The 20,279-nt window shown below is 44.1% G+C and overlaps 1 long non-coding RNA gene across 1 annotated transcript; it reads right to left on the bottom strand.

Moving 5' to 3' along the window:
* Positions 1-3,833: 3,833 nt before the first annotated feature.
* Positions 3,834-13,417, bottom strand: LOC137536617 (uncharacterized). The gene is made up of 3 exons (XR_011024588.1): positions 13,330-13,417; positions 9,758-9,879; positions 3,834-3,919 (listed from the first exon to the last, which is right to left on the bottom strand). It is a non-coding gene; the product is annotated as an uncharacterized lncRNA (long non-coding RNA).
* Between the last annotated feature and the right edge of the window lie 6,862 nt (positions 13,418-20,279).

The following is a 20,279-nucleotide window of genomic DNA, read 5'->3' as shown; positions in this document are numbered from 1 at the left end:
AGTACATGGCATGGATTAATTTGGCTCTATGCAATAGGGCTTGTAACACACTCCAATGAGTCCTGGTTCACCATGAGCTTGCTGGTTAGTCTGTACCTCTTGGTGTTACAAGCCCTACTGCATAGAGCCAAATTAATCCATGCCATACACTGATGAGGATCAAACAATCTGAAACAGTCTGTATGCATGTTGGATTATCATGGCTCTGTACAAATTAACAAGCTGACACATCATTGCATTCCAGCAGTTCTGGAGGTGTGTTTAGCTCCTGTTGTATAAGTCTTCTTAAAGTCAATAGAAACTGAAGAGAAAAAAAAATGTACCAAACATTTGCCTAAGGAGAGGGAAGGCTCTGGGTCCTATGGAGCCTTCCTGCTCCTCTTGCAGATCTCCACCAGTAGTAGTATTCACCCACAGAGCCTTTAGAAGTCTTCAGGAGCCCGAATACTCCCGAAGACAGGTGGCTCCGTACTGCGCCAGTGCGAGCACGCTCTCTCCTGCGCTCCCGCAGGCGCTGTATGGAGCCGCCTGTCGTCAGGAGCACTCGGGCTCCCGAAGACTTCCGAAGTCCCCTGCGGCGGGAGATTCAAATGTGGGAGCTGCTACTGCAACAAGGGGACCGAGAGAGGAGCGGGAAAGCTCTATAAGACCCAGAGCCTCCCTCTCCTTAGGTAAGTATCTGGTTCATTTTTATTTATTTATTTATTTTACTGTTCCCATTGACTTTAAACATTTCATTTCCATACAGTTCTTAAGCTTCAATGCAAAAAAACAAGAGTACAGTAACAACCTTTGAACCACTCAAATGACTCGACATACTATGTTGTAATTTTTTACACAGTGTGATTGACCTAATGGCCAGACAAATACTAATATTTACTGGTATTTTCTGCATATTTACCCAGCATTTTCAGTCATGTTTTGGTAGGAAGCTATGAAAAACATTTAGGCCTCTTTCACAGTGGAACGTTAAAGTCGCACCTTATAAAAATTTATAACGCAGACTAACGCACAGCAATACAAAGTCTGTGTGACATTCACTGTGCACACGTTGCGTTGTGTGTAACGAGTAGCAATATTTAGAAAGTGCTGTATCCTGTGCGTTTAGCAATACATTTGCTGCGTTGTGTGTTGCACATGAGCAGTAATTTTTTTTGGTTTTTTTAAATGTAACGCATGCACCGTTTTCGTTCCATCAGTATGCGACGAATACGGCGCACCAAGAGACACATAACGCAGTGCAAAATAATGTCCAATTTCACAACCTACATGCGCTGCGTTAGGGGCAGGTTGTGCGACTTTAACGCCGCATCAAACGTAACGTCCCACTGTGAAAGAGGCAGTGGCGTAGCTAAGGAGCTGTGGGCCCCGATGCAAGTTTTACATTGGGGCCCCCCAAGCACTCTATGCATAACAATTGATACGGCGCACCAAAACCTGCCATTGGCAACCACAGTGTCAGAGGTGCAAGAAGGGGATGGGGAACAGTTTGTTAATGATTACCACTATTCAAAGTATCTATAGAAGTGATTATTATGAGCACAGGACCAATAGAGGACTAATACTGCAGTTGTGGGAGGACCCTTCGGGGCCCCTCTGGCCCAAGGGCCCCGATGCGGTCGCTACCTCTGCACCCCCTATTGCTACGCCCCTGGAAAGAGGCCTTAAAGGGACAATTAAATCAAACAAAAAAAATGAGTTTTACTCACCTGGGGCTTCCATTAGCCCCCTGCAGCTGTCTGGTGCACTTGCCGTCTCACTCCGATCCTCCTGGCCCCGCCAGAAGCCACTTCCTGTTTCGGTGACAGGAGCTGACAGGCTGGGGACGCGAGTGATTCTTCGCGTTCCTGGCCACAATAGCGCCATCTATGCTACTATAGCATATAATATATGCTATAGTAGCATAGATGGCGCTATTGTGGCCAGGAACGCGAAGAATCACTCGCGTCCCCAGCCTGTCAGCTCCTGTCACCGAAACAGGAAGTGGCTGCCGGCGGGGCCAGGAGGATCGGAGGGAGACGGCGAGGGCACCGGACAGCTGCAGGGGGCTATTGGAAGCCCTAGGTGAGTAAAACTCTTTTTTTTTGTTTGACTTAAGTGTCCCTTTAACCTTCTACCGATCCAGTAGAAATACCAAAATTACCAAATCATGGAATGGTTGGATTGCATGGGAGTTTTTTGACTACTACAGAGAATTCTGCATAAAGACTGTTATTATTGCATAGCGCTGGGCAACACAGTGGTGAAGGGGGTCTATGTTTGAAGCCCCAGGCTTAAACTCTAACCAGCACAGGATCTGCATCGAAATTGGGTCTTTTCTTCATGTTGCTCTGCGGTTCCTCCCGCAGCTGAAAAAACTACTGATAAGTTAAAGCCCAAGTGCAGACAAATCTGCTATTTGTTCTAACAGATTATTAATATAAATCAGTTATGCAGTAAAATGTTTTGCACAAAAATGTTGCATGTTTTGCAGAGTACAAAAAAAAAGTATATTGACAGTTGCTGTCAATTATAACTGAAAGAAAAACTGGTGCGTAGGGTAACGTCCATGTTTCCCTGCACCTCAAGTGATATTACTGGTTAAAGGGAACCAAACACTACCTTTTTTTTCTGCCCGTTGTCCTGTTTTCTAGTAGCTATAGGAGCTGCCATATTCCCCCTCCCCTTCTAGCTACCCATTATTTATCTAGGGGAAGGTGTGAAGATCGCATCTGTGACTTCTCTGAACTCTTTGAAGTAATATAATATCTCCACCACCCCCTAATATCTCCACTCCCCCTTGCTGATGAAAGCTTTTGTTTTCTCTCTGCTAATGTGTGCAATAAAATAATTACAGCAGTCCTTATCTGCCTAAAATGTCTGAGGTCGGGCAGGCCTCGGAAGTGGGAGGTAGAAGGACAATAAAGGCTTCTGCTAAACTTTTAAATGTAAAGACAAGAGGTAAAAAAAATTGAAGTTTTTTTTAATAATGAGCCACATTGTTAGCATGCATGTTTAATGTGCTATTGAGATACCGTGGGTGCTAAAAATAGTGCCTGGTTCACTTTAAAAGCTTAGTTGATCCACTCGTAGAAAATGAACTGGACTTTATTTTAAATTATTGTTAAAAAAAAAAAAAATAACCAAGACAGGAGAAATGTTTGCAGAAGGACTTTTCAGCAAAAAAGCATAAGAGATAAAAACAGAATGGATACATGTTAAATTACCCCTAGAAAATCATAGAAGATCATTCAAGAAAAACTCAAACGTAGAATTACATGTAGTCTGCTCATCAGTCTCTGAAAACATATATATATTTTTTTTAATTCAAATGTATGTATTTACCTTGTATGTCCCCTTGACTCCGGTCGTGAAGTGACGCCTCTTCCTACTCGTGACATCACGCGACTACATGGCGGGCACAAACGGGAAATAGTTGATCGTGGTACTTTGCACTGACTCGTTAGGGATCTTAACATTCCGATCCGACGCGTCTGTCATTTAACGATGGGCGACCGCCGTCGGGGGGGGGGGGGGGGGCAACATTGTTTAACATGATTATGTTAATTTTACCCGAACTCGGGTAACATTGCCGCAATAATCGTCGGGTGGGTAGTAAGCTTTAGTCTGATTCAGTGGACACAATCTAGATTGGAATAACGCAACTCAAAAAACTAGCTTACAGAAAGTGTTTTTCCCTTCCATTGAGTTGAACTGAGGGAGACACTGAAAAATTCAGATGAGTTCAAACTTGAGTAAGCATGATGCACATTTTCTTTTACTAGTCATTGAACCAATCAGTAGCTGCTGATGAATTTACAGTTAGATAAATAACCTGTAGGTCGGGTGTTTGGCTCAGTTTCAAGTTAGTGGATACTTGTGTGCTTCCTTGAATCCTTGAAGTTCAACCTTGCTGGTAAAAAGTTTCCTCGAAGTGTACCTGAAATGGTAAACTGTGCATTATTTATACTTATCTAGAGCTTCCTCCAGCCCCATGTGGACCGTGGGCCCTCTTGTCATCCACGCCGGCTGCTCTGTTCACCCATGAAAAACTCTGATAGTTTGGCCAGTCACAGCCAGTTGTGCTCTTCTGCGCATGTGTGGTCCGGCCCCGTGCATGCCCCGTCCCGGGAGCGTTTCGCGTCTGCGCGGTAGTACTAAGAAGAGATGGGGACGAATGCGCAGCCGACCCGCACAAGCGCAGAATTATTATAAATTATTTGAGCTTTGCACGGGACAACAGAGTGGTTTGGTAGGGTGGCGAGAGAGCGCACAGTCCACATGGGGCGGAAGGAACCCCAGGTAAATATAAGTAGTGCTGCTATTCACATCTGGAGTTTCCTTTAAGGTGGCCCCTAATGGTTCAATTTCCTGAATGATCGACCAGCTGGAAATCATCTGGAAACAAACACTAACGAAAAGTTAGAACTTGCCAGATCCGATCAATGGAATCGGCCAAAATGGATCAATTCCTGTAATTGGATTAGATCTGGTAAGTTTTCACTTACCGTTATTGTTTCCAATCAATCCTTTCCAGGTGATTTTTGGCCAGTCAGTTAGTTGTTCAGGGAATTGAGCCAATAGTGGCCACCTTTAGTTTACTCCAGTTGAATTCAGCATCCGCTGTATATTCCATAAACTGTATAAATGAGAACCTTCATGAATAACTACATGAATAGTTTCTAAGACAACAAAGTAAAATGTGAATCACATACAACCTACTGCATACCATTATGTTAAGGTAATGCCTCTAGATCCATAGCAATACCCAGTACTGGGCCTCTTTCTGTTTTAATGCTCAGTGAGGACTTAACCATATATATTACATAATGTCAAAGCACTTCAGCAACCACAAAGCACTAGAGATGAACTCTGAGCGAATGTGAGAGGGGAAAAAAAATCATTATTTAATCCATTCACATATTCAAGAACATGAACGTGTAACTCCACATTTGTTAAAGCCAACTTACAGTCAATAAAAACTTTTTACCCTCTTCTTTTTTTGTCCATATTTTACCCTACTTGCTTTTGTCCTAAAGTAATGTCATTGGTGTAAAAATCACAAGTCCCCAAGAACAGAATACAGCAGAGCCCAGAACAAACATTGCAATGGGAGAAATAAATCATATTCATTCAGAAGACCCTGATAGTGAGGAAAACCTTCTCTTGTACAGTACAATGAATTCTGAAAAATAACCTATGTTTGCTCACCCTGATCAACTGCAATCAGTGATCAAACTCCACATTCTACTAGGAGAAGAGGAATCCACAGTGACAATAGCTGTACACTGAGAGGAGCACAAAGGAACTGTAAACCTAAAAATGTCCATGAACTGCTAACTCACTGTACCCCTACCCCACCCCGTTCCATGTCCCCCATTCCCACCTGCTTTGGTAATGCCTGTATGAATCTTGGTCATGCCAATAAAGCTAAGTTTGGGCTGGCGCACACCAGAGCGGTTCTGGAGCGTTTTTTAAAACGCCTGAAGGGGAAAAACCGCTTGGCTAATGAAAGTGAATGGGCTGGTGCACACCAGAGAGGTTCGTTTTTTCCACAAACGCAAACTCGGGGGCTGCAGCATTTTTAGATTTCTGAGGCGTTTCTGCCTCAATGTTAAAGTATAGGAAAGTGGAAAACAGCTCTGAAAAACGCTAGATCAGAGAGGTTTCCAAGCGTTTTTGTTACAGAAGCTGTTCAGTAACAGCTTTACTGTAACAGTATTTGGAATCTGCTACACAAAAACGCTCCAAAAAACGTTAGCCATGTTTAGAAAACATGCCTAGAATCGCTCTGAAATCTGCTTCAAAAACCTTTTTTTAACGTTTTGGAGATCTGCTAGAGGCTTTTGGTGTGCACTGGGCCTTGGATTTGATCAAAAGAGAATTAGTGGCAAGTGACTGTCGGATAAGCTTCTGAGCCAAGAGAAACAAGGTCTACTGACCAGTGGCGGACACAGCCAGCAGTGGACCCCTGTGCAAAATACCAATTGTGGGCCCCTAACAGGCAACTAAAAGTGGGTGTGGCCATAACTAAATTGGGTTTGGTTACACATTGCATATATTTACCAATACAGTCTATGGCAACCTTCCCTGAGGCCCAGAAATATTTCTTGATGCATACATGTAACATCTGCATTATACAGGTTACTGAACAAAACGTAACCCCAATCCTGCATCAAGACAGAGCATGGCATGACAGGCTCTGTCTTTTACACTTGAAAACACACCTGAGGTGAGAGGGATATGGAGGCGGACATATTTATTGCCTTTTAAACAATGCACATTGCCTGGCTGTCCTGCTGATTCTCTGCCTCTAATACATTTAGCCATAGACCCTGAACAAGCATGCAACTTACTGACTGAAGTGTGGAGCTGACTAGAGCAAATGCAAATGAATCTAGGCAAAGATGGTGCAGTCTGCTTGGAACCTAGTACAGAGGGTGAGTGAGCTAGGAGGCAGGAGGTGCACTGGGAAGACAAGGCAGTGGATTGTAAATAGTGATGATCGAACGCCTAGATGTTCGGTTAGGTTCGGCTGACGTCATCCAGCCCGCCTGCCCCCTCCCACCAGCAGGGGGCACCGGTCCTCCCATGAGCCGGCCTGCCCCCTCCCCCGCGCATGGTAGCGCGGGGGGAAGCCGGCTCTCGGGAGGACCGGCGCCCCCTGGTGGCTTGAAGGGGCAGGCGGGCTGGATGACGTCAGCCGAACTGTAGAAGATGTCAGTGCTTACCGATACCGACTGACCATGGTGCTTGCTTGATCAGTTCGAATGTCCTCCAGTCTGTCCCCGCGCCTGATCACTCAAGGTAGGTCGGCTAAACAATTGCCAGGTAGGGAGGGTGGGTGGCTGGATGATTACCTGGTAGGGGTGGGAAAATTGATAGCCTGGTTGGAGTGAGAGGGTGGGTAAATAGATAGATAGATAAATTGGTGGGGGTGGGCAGATAAGATAGATAGCCCCCCCCGGCTAAGATAGATAGCCGGGGGGGGGGGCAGATCAGATGGATAGCCTGGTGAGGGGAAGGTGGGCAGATAAGATAGATAGCTGGGTGGGGCTAGGAGGGTGGGCAGATAGATAGACGGGTGAGAGGGTGGGCAGATAGATAGACGGGTGGGCAGATAGATAGATAGATAGATAGATAGATAGCTATTGCTACGCCCGTTTTTATTGTATAACTATTGCAGCAAATGAGATATTTCTGTTCCACTTTAAGAAAAAAACAAACCCTTACCAGATCAGGTATATACTGTACACTGCCTATCCAATAAAAAAGATCACAAACTCAAAAATTGATCGTTGGACCGTCTTTAGCTTTGATAACGGCACCCACTCACTGTAGCATCATTTCGATGAGCTTCTGCAATGTCACAACACTTATTTGTGTACAGTACTGGATTTAAATCTCGCTTTAGCAGGGATGTCAAACTCCAGTCCTCAAGGGCCGAGGTCCTCACACATTTTTGGCACATCTCAAAATAATTGTGAGAACTGAATCAGGAAATGTGTGGTTCATCAAGTAGAGCACATTTCTCCATTTTTTTAGTCCATCCTAAACCCTGGCAAGGATATGGCCCTTGTGCAGCCCTGTTTCTATGGGCGTGCGAAGTGTGCAATCGCCCTGGCGCTGGATTAAGCAGCAGGAGGCTGGTGTAGCAAGCATAGTAGTTATAACTTCCTCTTCCAGCATCTGTCACATAGTAATAGCACCCCCTGTGATGGCATGTCATCACGGGGACGCTGTTATCAATGAGACAGATGCCGGGAAATGCAGGAGATTGATGCTTCGTGGGATCTGCGGAAGGTGAGTTATAACTGCTATGTCCGCTCCAACCGCCATTGCGGGGCACCTACCTATCTAACCTATACTGCAGGCACCTACCTATCTAGCCTAAACTGCAGGCACTTACCTATCTAACCTATACTGCAGGCACCTACCTATCTAACCTATACTGCAGACACCTACCTATCTAACCTATACTGGATGCACCTACCTATCTAACCTATACTGCAGGCACCTACCTATCTAGCCTATACTGCAGTCACCTACCTATCCAATCTATACTGGGGCACCTACCTATCTAACCTATACTGCAGGCACCTACCTATGGGTTAGATAGCTAACCTATACTGCAGGCAGCACCTACCCATCTAACCTATACAGCAGGCACCTACCTATCTAACCTATACTGGTGGCAACTATACGGGCTACCCTATACTGGAGGCACCTACGTAGCTAACTTATACTGCGGGCACCTATACCTGGCTCCATGGGAAGGGGGGGGGGGGGGGCGGCGATTTTTACACCCTCGCACTGGGTGAAATTTAGCCTAGAACTGTCCTGCCCTTGTGGGCTGGAGTTCCACACCTGTGCCCTATAGACATCATTTGCATGGAGTGCCTTTGTTTTGTTGTGCTTTTATAGGTTTCCTCTAGGTGTTTTAACTTCTTCCATATTCCTAAAACTTACTGCTGAAGGTAACCACCAGCATCTGAATAAAGTATCTATATGGTGCATGCATCTGATGGGAACACTAAATGGCGAGCTTGTTGGAGATTTATTTATTTATGGTATTTATAAAGCAACCAACATATTATGCAGAGATAAAGACAGACGTGAAGGATTATGAAAAGTGTGTGATTTGGAAACAGATAAATATCTGATGTCTTATGCTAGGTACACACAAAGCAATTTTCTGACAGTTTTACTGTAAGATCCATTATTTCTAACATGTCCGATCTGATTTCTGATCGATTTTTCAATCGTTTTTCTGTTCACCTCAAATCAAATCATTCGAAAAATCGATCGGAAATTAGATCAGACATGTTGGAAATAATCAATCTAACAGGAAATCTGTCAGAAAATTGCATTGTGTGTGCCTAGCATTAAGGCCCATACCCACCAGAAGATTTTCAAGTCAAATCGTTAACGACGAACGACCATTTGCAAGATATCTCGTAACATCGTTTAATGAAAGTTCATTAAATAATGTTCACCGACTGTCGATTACACGCGATGATCATTCAATTAAAATGACCATCATGACGGATCCAATTGTGGATGGTCATTCTGATCTCCACTGACCGCATGCTGATTACCACGATCATTCAATGTCGCATTTACGCATGTCGTCTGTCTCCACGGTACGCAATTGCGGTGGATGGATCAGGGAACGATCATTCGTTGCAACTTTCATCGCCACCCATGTTGTTACGTAATACACCCATGGGTCACTAATAGGGTGCAGCCAACGGGGATGAAGACGGGAACACACTAACAGTGGAGCATGTCAGTAGGAACAGGAGGGTCGCTACGTTGTCAAAAACTCTGCTGGGGACAGAACTAAAGTTGGGTAAGACCTGGGGCGGGGGGGCCCTCTGGGCAACTGCCCAGTTTGCCCCTATGGAAAAGCCTGCCCGGTGAAGCCGGTCAGCCCCCACCCCCACTATAGAGCAGTACATGTTTTTCAGCCAGGAGCAGAGATCCTTCCAAAACTGCCAGCCCAGATTGTGCACTAGGCTTTGTTATTGAGTTTTTCTGGGCCAGTAGCCCACACCACTCTTTACCACCACTGGCCATTACATCTAGCAGTTCAAAATCAAATTTTCTGCCTCGGCTTCTAGTAAATTGCTAGTTTACAGCTCACTTTCCATATATATATATATATATATATATATATATATATATATATATATATATATATATCAGCATTGTTATCAAACCGCTCCATAATGGAGAAAAACTCTGACCCGCTCAGCAGTGAAAATTTCATTCTTACTTAACATGTTATGACCTCTTGGTTGGAATTGCTACAAGCCTCATAAGATTTTTCTTTTTCCGTGAAGTCAGTTCAATCCATTTTATAAGAAAGGTTGTCCTTTGATTCCAGTTTCCTTGTTTCTGCAAAAGACATTATCTCCGTTACTGTACATTGTTTTCAGAGCCTCCCAGAAGCTGCTGGGATAATACCTTCAGGCTGGCTTCCAACCCGTATTGCTTTTACGCTGTCCTGAATGCCTGATTAGGTGCGATGGAATATGGGAACACATTCGCTTAAAATTTTATTCAGTTTTCCACGTTTCCAGCCAGTTAATTAAACTGCAGGATTTTTTTTTCTGCAGTGAGAGTCGGAATTCGTAACACTTTGCAGTTAAATAAGCTCATCGTAGCTCAAAATGAAGCTGTTTGGCTGATTTTATATGGCTCCAGCGAAAATGCACGGTATTGCGTGGGTGCTGCTATTAAAAAAATAATTGTCTTCAGTACACCCAAACGGTGTTTCATATAACAGTAAATGCTGAGAAAAAGAGTATCTGAGAAAATGGAAAACATTTATTATGTATTACGTGTTCTTGCCAAAGGGAACCTGGAAACAAAAAATCAAACAGATACTAACCTAAGGAGAGCGAAGGCTCTGGGCCCTATAGAACCTTCGCGCTTCTCTCATGGTCCCCTCTTTGCAGCCCTGGCTCCCCTGTTTGAATCTCCCACTGGAGGCGGCTTTTGAAGTCTTCGGGACTGAAGACGGGCAGCTCTGTAATGAACATGCGTGAGCGCACAAGAGAACGAGCTCACGCCGCCGCAGTATGGTGCCGCCTGTCATAGGCCATTAGGCTCCCCAAAACTTCAGAATCCAGTGGGGTGGGGTGACAACGCTGGAACGAGGGATCCATGAGAGGAGAGGGAAGGCTCTATAGGACTTAGAGCCTTCTCCCTCCTTAGGTAAGTATCTGTTTGAATTTTTTGCCAGGTTCCCATTGACTTTAATCAATCCTGTGTTGGTTTAGGCTCCGTATAGATTATGGCTTGAATTTCCACAGACCAAACAGCGACTCAAAATAGACAGGTCAGAGGTGGCAATGATTATCTATGGGCCAGTTCACATTTACCCTTCATGAGCGATAATACCTACATACTATAGTATGGATGAGAAGTGTACAGTATGTCTCACATTCTCAGAAGGACAAATCAAGTTTAAGGCTAGGTCGACACTTGTCTGTTCACAAACAGGTGGGAGGGAGCAGGGACAGGGGACCCAGGTGAGGGGGGGGGGGGATGACACCCCCTCCCCGCTGACCGCTGTCACCCCCCTCCTGGCTGCTTCCCCCTCCAGCATGGCGGCCCCCTCCCCACCCACAGGCTGTGACACAAAAACGGAACCGTTTCTGTGTCCAAAACTGCCTGTGTAGAGGGGGATCCGTTTTTACATTGCCCTTCACAATCCCTCCGTGTATGGGGGAGCGATCACAGTCCGGGAAAATGCCTTTAAAATAGGATCCCCCTGAACGCAGGCTATTTTTAACATTGGTATCTGTGGCTCTGTTCCTGATTGGGGCCAAAAAACGAAGCCACGGATACGTTTTTAAAACAAGTGTGAACCTACTTTAATGAAAAAAGTATTTATTCATGCACATTGAATCAACGCGTTTCCCGGGTTCTGGACAGCTTCCTCAGGTCAATAAAAGTGTCACCTCTATTTTTATCTGTAGTTTTCTGTATCTTTTTTTTTTAACCAGCATTCCTATTTCTCCACAGTTTGTATACCACTTTCTTCATGTCTGTATCCTTTCCTTGTCTGTTTACTTACTAAATAATAATAATACTTCCATCTATTACTTTATTTACTTTATATTTTTATTTATTCTTCATTCTCCTTTCTTAACTTTTATGTAGTTCTTCTATCTTTCACTCTGTTAATCTTTTCCTCTTCTTTCATCTTGATTGTAGATTGATCCCCACCATTTGGGGCTTGATTCACAAAGCGGTGCTAACTGTTAGCACGCCTGTGAAAACCCCCTTAGCACGTCTAAACAAGCTTTTCGCGCATAAAACTTTACGCGTGCAAAACTTTATGCACGTAAAACTTTACGCGCATACTGCACAGAGCACAGGGCGCTCCGCGTGAAGTGCCCATTACAGCCTATAGGACTTAGCGCGCGTAAAACTTTGCACGCGCAAAGTTAGCGCGCGATCTGATTGAGAAATCCGGTGCTAACCTACTTAGCACCCTGGTTAGCGCGTCTAAAAACTTTAGACGTGCTAAGTAGGTTAGCACCGCTTTGTGAATCAAGCCCCAGGCCTTTCCACATTCCACAGCTACAAGAAGTCCTAATGGCGATATATATTTCAATTTCTCACAAGCTCACCCATTTATATGGACCAAAAAAAAAAAATGTTGACAGGAAATTCAAATAAACCTTTGGTGGTAAATTCAGTCTGTGGTGCATTGCGGCATTGGTGGATGGAGCAAGACATAATGTCCCAGATATGCTGAATTGGATTCAGGTCTGGAGAACGGACAGGCTAATCCATAGCATCAGATAGTGCCCAGTGCTGCAAGGCAAGAGTGCTAATCACTACACCACTGTGCTGCCTGTCCATCATCACAAGGATCCAACAGTCTCAGAGGCTTCCTGTGTGTTAGTGTCACCTACTAATGGTTTTCTAAGGTATGTATCTTTATCAAAAGAGGCTCAGCACAACATGGGACTCTTCCTCTGGGCTGCCCCCTCTTGGTAAAATGATTTGTACTGCTGTACAGACAAACAAAAAGGTCAGGGCTCCCTCTGGTGGCCTCATTATATCATTCAACACTGATAACAATACATCCACGACAGTTAAAAATGCTAATGAATATACTCCAACATTGTCACTTTCATGTAATATATACACACACATATATATATATATTTATATTGTTTATGTGAATCTTATAAAAAGACTGCACTATATCTAAAGAAGCCAGAGACAAAAAAAGATAATAAGAAAATCATACATACCTGGGGCTTCCTTCAGCCCTCGCCAGCCTGATCATTCCATCGGCGCCATCCTCAGCCTCCCTGATCTTCCATACGTATCTCCAGCAGTTGGGGCTTACTGCACATGTGCAGCCTGGCTGTGCATGAGCGCCCGCTTCGCTTCAGACACCAGGAGCTCTCTGTGCCCGCGCAGTAGTAATGTGCAGGCGCAGAACTCTCCTGGCTGTGGAGTGAGACGGAGGAGCGGGCACAGCCGCACTGCACCTGTGTCAACTGGCCCCAACTGGCCAAAGATACCGAGACCCCATACGGAAAATCGGGGAGGCTGAGGATGACGCCAAGGGAGTGATCAGGCCGGAGGGGGCTGAAGGAAGCTCCAGGTATGTATTGGGTTTTTTTTTGTATTTTCGCTGCAGTTCATCTTTAAAGAGATCCAGAGATGAGCGATATTAAAGATTTTTTACTTACCCAGGGCTTCCTCCAGTTAAAGATGAACTGCAGTGAAAATAACATAATAAATACAATTGCTTATTGTTTTACAATATTAATTCATAAATTATTTAGTCAGTGTTTGCCCAGTGTAAAATCTTACCTATCCCTGATTTGCATTCTGACATTTATCACTGATGGTAACATCTTAAGCCTGCAAGGTGATGTCTGCGGCAGGAGATACAGCTTGTTTGACAGTTGGAAACAGCTGTTATTTCCCACAATGCAATGAGTTACACAGACCGCAAACTGTCAGGACCATGATCATGACATCACACTGTGGGAGGGATTTCACTACAATATCAGCCATACAGACCCCCCTGATGCTCTCTTTCAGAAAAGAAAAATATTTCTCGTGGGTAAGGGGGAATCAGCTACTGATTGGGATGAAGTTCAATCCTTGGTTAAAGTTCCTCTTTAAAACTCTCCCCTCATATAAAAGGACTTCAGTTCCCTCCCAGGAGCGTAGATACTTGTTTTCTTTCTCTAATGCACATGCCAATGACTTCCTCCTGCGCCAATGTAGTAGTACACTGATCAGTGAATGGGAACACAGTTCCCACTCATCGATCAAGTGCCTATTATCAATGATCACCAGCATCAATGAGATGCTGGTGGTCATTCACAAAGTGAAAGTAAGACATGCACATACTATACCCTGTGCACTATTCACAGTACATAGGGGGAAGAAAGTGTGTGTGTGTGTGTGTGTGTGTGTGTGTGTGGGGGGGGGGGGGGGGGGGTCTAGTGACCTAATAGAAAAATTAAACTTTAATGCATTACATTAAAGGAAAATGCATAAACCGCCCATTTACATTTTAAAAAATACATTAATAGTTACCTTAGGGACTCAATTTGTTTTAAATATGTATGTCACAAGTGTATATTACTGTTATTTTTGCAAATAAGGGCTTGTAATTAATGAGGGACACATACATTGTACTAGGAACATATTTTAACCAGTTCACCCCCAAGGGTGTTTATCCTAACGGACCAGAGCAATTTTCAGTTGTCAGTGCTCCTCCCTTTTATTTCCTAATAACTTTATTACTACTTATCACAAGAAAATGATCTATACCTCGTTTTTTCGCCACCAATTAGGCTTTCTGTGGATAGTACATTTTGCTAAGAATTTTTGTATTCTAAATGCGTTTTAATGAGAAAAACAGAAAAAAAAGAAAAAAAAAACATTATTTCTCAGTTTTCAACCATTATAGTTTTAAAATTAAACATTCTCCTGTGGATAAAACAAACACGTTTTATTTGCCAAGTTGTCCAGATTATTAAACAGTTTAAATGATGTCCCTATCACAATGTATGGCGACAGTATATTATTTTGAAATATAAGTGTTATTTTTCTGTTGTGTTTTTTTTATTCTGGCCATAATTACAAGCCCCTATGTAATAAATTAAAATTAATTTCCCCCCATAAAATATAAATTAACAAAGCTGAGTCCCTAAGGCAACTATTTATTTAGTTTTTTTAGCTGATTTTTTTTTTTTACAAGTGTTTTTTTTTTTTGGGGGGGGGGGGGGGAGGGTTGGAAGTGTAATTTTTTAAGATCTGTATGTACTTGAAAATGAATGTATTTTGTAGGTGTAATATACTTTTTGGCCACAAGATGGCGCTAGTGAACACTCATAGGAAATGTTCACTTTTTTTTTTTCTTCACTTTATTTAATTGTTACATTTCCTGTTATTGTGAATGGACGTAGCCGCTGTTCGCGGTCACGTCCATTCACTCCAGGCACTGCGATTAGGTAGAGGACCGTTTGGTCCTCTTCCCCAATCACCCAGGACGGAAGCCCGACGGAAACAGCGGCGGTAGCGGCGCACACACGGCGGTAGCATCGGTGGGAACGCGGGACGTATTAAAACGTCATGTTGCTGTTAATAGCGGAAAGAATGACGTTTTAATACGTTAGGATGTCAGTAAATGGTTAAACGTTGTAATAACCAGGATAAGTGGGCAAATAAAATGTGCAGGTTTTATCCACAGTAGCACGTTTTATTTTAAAAATATAATGGCTGACATCATTCTGTTATATTTGCAGTTTAGTTTGCAGAACGAATGACCCTTTGAACTTTGAGCAGTAAAAACCTTATCTGAAGTTATCTGTCACTGTTTCTTTGATGTGTAAGTGCTCCAGAAAACAGCACTGTAGCCATCCAAGGTGGGTCAGAAAGCTCAGAGAAGCTCTTTTGCATAGATAACAACTGAAGTTTCTTAACTCTTCCTGTACTGGAAACAATATACTGTATGACTTGTTTCTTTGCTATTAACATTCTTTTTCTTAGCTGTGCTACTCATACCATAGGCAAACGCGGGGGGGATTACAGCCGCCCAGAATCCCCCCTCAGACAAGGTCTGGTTCAGTGTCTGGGGTCAGGCACAAGTTGAGACACCATAATATCTGCAGGCATCCTGGAGCTCACAGCACTGCCCCCTTTTTTTCTCAGCTACAGCTGATTTTGGATAGAGCAGCAGCATGTGTACAGAGCATGGAGCAGAATTGTGTGTACAGAGCATGGAGCAGCAGTGTGTGTACAGCGCATGGAGCAGCAGTGTGTGTACAGAGCATGGAGCAGCAGCATGTGTACAGAGCATGGAGCAGCAGTGTGTGTACAGAACAGGGAGCAGCAGTGTGTTTACAGAGCATGGAGCAGAATTGTGTGTACAGAGCATGGAGCCGCAGTGTGCATACAGACCATGGAGCAGCAGAGTGTGTACAGAGCATGGAGCAGCAGTGTGTGTACAAAGCATGGAGCAGCAGTGTGTGTACAGAGCATGGAGCAGAATTGTGTGTACAGAGCATGGAGCAGCAGTGTGTGTACAGAACAGGGAGCAGCAGTGTGGGTAAAAAGCATGGAGCAGCAGTGTGTGTACAGAGCATGGAGCAGCAGTGTGTGTACAGAGCATGGAGTAGCTCTGGGTAACTTAACAGTCAGGTATGAGCACAGCCCTGTGTCCTGATGTGTGATGCTTCACTTTCCTCTCCATTAGCAATGTCTGCTGTCCTCATTATTATCTGTATCCAAACTGCTCCTGATCCATCCCATTGTCAATCGGTCAGATGGATGGGAAATTGCACTATGTGTACCCAGCATGATGCCCTACCATATTATTATACTGTGTTGTGTGTGGCTGAGGGAGACCTTTCAGGAATCCCCCCCCTTGAAAATCCTGGGTTTGCCCCTGCATACAATTCATTATCTCATAGGTTTATTTTCGCTTCAGATTCATTCAGGGAACCTGATATATTGACATGCCAGTTAGGCTTTGATAGGAAGTTGGAAGCTAAAAGCGTGTAAGGCAAATGTGCTACAGGTATGAGAGTTAGTTGGGGAATACTTCTTTTTATCTTATGGCACAAGAAGAAGAATGTGATTTATACTTCCTCTATGGTTATATTTATTTTTATAATGTATTACTTTTTACATTTTTCTTTTTAGTACTAGATCTTCTTTTATTTTGACTTGTTGAATGGTCAAATTTAGATAAGTTATATTTCCTGTAGCGCTATGGACTTATAAATTGAGATACATATACATGTTCGACATTGCCACAGACAGGTAAAATCCGCTGACAACACCATATATCTGCAGGGATCCTGCAGCTCACAGCACTGCCCCCTTTCTTTCCCTGCTACAGTTCACTTTGGACGGAGCAGCAGTGAGTGTACAGAGCATGGAGCAGCTCTGGAGAACTTAGAGTCAGGTATGAGCACAGCACTGTGCCCTGCTGTGTGAATGCTTCAGTTTCCCCTTCATTAGCAATGTCGGCTGTCCTCATTATTATCTGTATCCACACTGCTCCTGGTCGATCCCGTTGTCGATCAGGAACAGATCGGACATTTAGGAAATAATTGTCAGATACTGTCGGTCGGACAGGGTATTGCATTATGTGTACCCAGCATGATGTCCTACCATATACTGTATTGTGCGTGGCTGAGGGAGACCTTTCAGATACCCACCCCCCCTTGAAAATCCTGGGTTTTCCCCTGCAGGCTTAAGCTACGTACACACATGCGACAACGATCGTTCGTTATGAACGACGAACGAACTTTTAATTGAAGAAAGAACGACCTAAGTAAAATTAGTTTTAAAAGGTGTGTAACGATCTGATCGTTAAAACTAACGTTACATCACATAAAGCAACTATTGCGCTTGCGCAAAAAAATGAAAAGTTCCATGGAGAAAAAGTGTAATGCGCATGTCAAGCCTAGTACGAACGACCGTTTCCAATGATGTACTACTTTTGCAAACGATCGTCGTTGGGAAAAATCCGCCAAGCTAAATCGTTAGTTTTGAACGATCTAGCTCGTCCATCGTTAGACTTAATGGTCGTTGGCTGCTTTTTTTCAAACGATCGTCGTTTGAAATGATCGGGGAACGATCGTTTCAAACAACTATAGTCGCATGTGTGTACGCACCTTTAACCAGTTCGGCCTATCTGGACGAGCTTCCTCGTCCAGACAGGCACTGCTGCTGCCGCCGGCTGGTGCGCGTGATCAGGCGCGCCCCCGCACACTCCCGCTGCCCGCCGCTAGCCCCCCGATCAGTGAATGGGAATATAATTCCCATTCACCGATCTAACTTCCCCGCAGAAATACCGACGCTTTCTCTCCAGAGAGCGCGGTATTTATGCCCCCAGGAAACTTCTCCCCAGCATTTTAGTTCCTGGATGCGAGATCGTTCGCATCCAGGACTTTTTTCACTGTGGCCATCTTGTGGCCAAATAGTAAACTGCACCCACATACATTTTTAATTAAAAAAAATATTATTTTACATTTAAAATTAGCAGTTTCCCCCCCACACCAAAAATTACCCACATACACTTTTTTTTATTTAAAAAAAAAAAAAAAAAAAAAAAAAAAACAACATAAATAGTTACCCAAGGGTCTGAACTTGTTAAATATGCATGTCAAGAGAATATGTTATTATATTATTTAAAATTATAAGCTTATAAATAGTGATGGACGCAAATTGAAAAAATGCACCTTTATTTCTAAATGAAATATCGGCACCATAAATTGTGATAGGGACATCGTTTAAACGATGTAATAACTGGGACAGATGGGCAAATAAAATACATGAGTTTTAATTACGGTAGCGTATATTAATTTCAAACTATAATGGCCAAAAACTGAGAAATAATGAATTTGTTTTCATTTCTTTCTTAATCTTCCTGTTAAAATAGATTTAGAAAAAAATAATTCTTAGCAAAATGTACTACCCAAAGAAAGCCTAATTAGTGGCGGAAAAAACAAGATATAGATCAATTCATTGTGATAAGTAGCAATAAAGTTATAGGCGAATGAATGGGAGGTGAACGTTGCTTGGATGCATGAGATTTTCGGACTGCAGTGCTGAACCGGTTAAAGTGTACCAGAGATCTAAACATAGGTAGAATCCATACTTACCCGGGGCTTCCTCCAGCCCCATAAACTTGTGAGCCCCTCGCTGTCCTCCCGCGGTCTTCCGTTTAGCCACAGTCAGCCCCGGTAACTGGCTTAGTCGGGTCCAGTCTGGGTCTTCTGCCCATGCAAGGGGTCCTCCAGCGCATGCGCAAAAGACCCAGACTGACGCGACAGAACCTGTTACCGGGGCTGATCGCAGCTGAACAGCAGGCTCACACATGTTTATGGGACTAGAGGAAGCCCCGGGTAAGTATCGATTCTGCCTGTGTTAGATCTCTGCTTTTCTTTAAGCCAAAAGGAGCACTTTTTGTGATCCCTAAAGCCTGGTACACACATCCAATTTTGATTGGCCAACTACTAGCCAATTTTACCACCTCGCTGTAACGATTGTGGGATTCTCTCCGTGATCAGCGCACAAGACGTGCGCTGACACTGCGGAAATCCTCCACAAGCGTGTAATTTAAGAAAACCCAGCAGAAGGTGTAATGCACCTGTAGAGGGAAATTCCTGTCGGCAGGTGGAGCTGTGGATTGCAGAGGAACAGCTCCTCTGCCCTACCACACACGCCAGACAGGAATTGTACGAAGAGAAGAAACGCAATCGCAAGAGAGGCGATTGAGAATGAGCACAGAGACAGATTGTAAGTGTGTGCACCAAACTAGTCGCCAACCCGCGACGGTGCACACACCACAGCAGAAATGAAGCAAGAACGCGATTGCGAGAGGTACGATCGCCAGACGTGACACAAGGCTACAGCAAGACAGAGCATGAGAGTAGCAAAGGCACAGCAAATCATACAATGAGGAGATACGGAAAATAACAAAAGCTAGCTAAACGCGAACACCGCACTCATTCGCAACAGTGCACACGTTTATGCGCGGTCTCCACGTGATAAGCACAATAGAGACAAACACGCCTAACTAACCACCGACAGACAAACATAAAACAGAGGATGCGAGCGCTTGCTTAACGGTTACCTCACCGAGCCTCCAGCAAGCATTCGTAGCAGACAAGACAGACACACGAAAACAGGAACAGACGAGAGACAGGATCCACAGCACTAGCGAAAAGAGGCCCGTGCGATCCAGGGAGACAGAGAGATGGAGATCAGACGGATCCACAGCACTAGCGAAAAGAGGCCCGTGCGATCCAGGGAGACAGAGAGATGGAGATCAGACGGATCCACAGCACTAGCGAAAAGAGGCCAGTGCAATCCAGGGAGACAGAGAGATGGCGATCAGACGGATCCACAGCACTAGCGCTAGGCGAGTGCGATCCAGGCAAAACAGATAGAGGAGATAGCTGGTAGCAACCGCTGCTCCAACTATACTCCAAGAACAAAGATCAGAACGACTTCCTGTCGACCACCGCAGGGACAGGACAATCGCAACCGACAGACAAAACAGATATGCAATCCTAACTGCACTAGGGAAACCTGCCGAGTGCAGTCCCAGGAATTACTCTAAACTAATATCCAAACAATGAGCAAGGCTGACACTCTCCAGAGTGTTTCACAGGATGAATCCTTATGACCAGCAACTTACTGTGGGAAACATAACTCTTTATAGAGCAAGCCCACAAGGGATGTGGCTAGGAAATCTGTATGACAAACGCATGCAAATCCCTCAGCAG

Source organism: Hyperolius riggenbachi, chromosome 10 (genome assembly GCF_040937935.1).
Source record: "Hyperolius riggenbachi isolate aHypRig1 chromosome 10, aHypRig1.pri, whole genome shotgun sequence".
In the NCBI taxonomy this organism is placed as follows: domain Eukaryota; kingdom Metazoa; phylum Chordata; class Amphibia; order Anura; family Hyperoliidae; genus Hyperolius; species Hyperolius riggenbachi.
Note: the sequence above shows the minus strand (reverse complement) of the source record. Positions and strands in the feature narration are given on the sequence as shown.